This window comes from Mytilus trossulus, chromosome 4, assembly GCF_036588685.1.
Source record: "Mytilus trossulus isolate FHL-02 chromosome 4, PNRI_Mtr1.1.1.hap1, whole genome shotgun sequence".
NCBI classification, from domain to species: domain Eukaryota; kingdom Metazoa; phylum Mollusca; class Bivalvia; order Mytilida; family Mytilidae; genus Mytilus; species Mytilus trossulus.
In genome coordinates this window covers 30376221-30377310 of record NC_086376.1, presented here as the reverse complement: position 1 = coordinate 30377310, position 1090 = coordinate 30376221, and positions in this window count along the sequence as shown.

Below are 1090 nucleotides of genomic sequence, written 5' to 3'. Positions count from 1 at the left end.
TTACATCAGTCTAAAGATTTGCACAACGGTACTGATATAAGGTGTTATTAAACGAAAATGTTGTTATAAAATCGTGTTGACAAATATTTCGGCTCAACAAATGGCCTTCTTCTTGTGTCACAAGTTTTAACAATACTGATATTGTTAAAACTTGTGACACAAGAAGAAGGCCATTTGTTGAGCCGAAATATTTGTCAACACGATTTTATAACAACATTTTCGTTTAATAACACCTTATATCAGTACCGTTGTGCAAATCTTTAGACTGATATAATTTTTTCCTTATCTGCATAGTATCGCCTATTCAAGACGATCCGGTACATAGTAAATTTGCTGGTTGGTCCTTTTTATAGACTTTTATATTATTTTCATTATTTTACATATATACATGTCATTATATCATTTTTTAATGCAACTCTTTAAGTTTTATAAATAAATATTGGCAATTCAAAATTCTTTTTATGTTTTAACATTCTTTTAGAATGGCATTTTTTAGAACAAAAAATTTTACTGTAGGAATTTTATAACAAGATATAAGCTATATTGGACTTATACGGTGCAACACTTTTTTGTTCATGCTTTTCTAGCAGTGATTTATATAAGAGGGTATTTTGTCAGTTGTATGTTAGATAATATACTTTTAAGATTTCAATTATTTTAAAGCTAATGTTTCAGCTTATCTAACAACTACTTTTTAATGAAATATTTTTTTTCAAATTGATAGAGATATACACTTTCATTCTTGTTGGGTAAAAGAAACTTGTCGTAGTATCCTGGTTTTTTTCTTTTACACTGTCAAAGTTGTTACAATTAAAATAGTTACATTAATCAAGAAATAAAGAATTGCTTTGCTACCCCCTTTATGTAATTATTTTTTAGAAAAGACTAAATAGTACAATTTCACTTTTTAATTATATTTTTTAAAGCAAACATAGGGCTAAAAAGGGGTCTTACTCCTTTAAGAAAAGAGGCATGTTTTTAGTTTTCAGTATTTGAACATTGATCGGTTTTGAAAGAAGTGAATATTTGAGGTATCTGTAGTAGTTTCAAAAAATTAAAAATCACAGAATTCTTTCAATTTTTACTAATA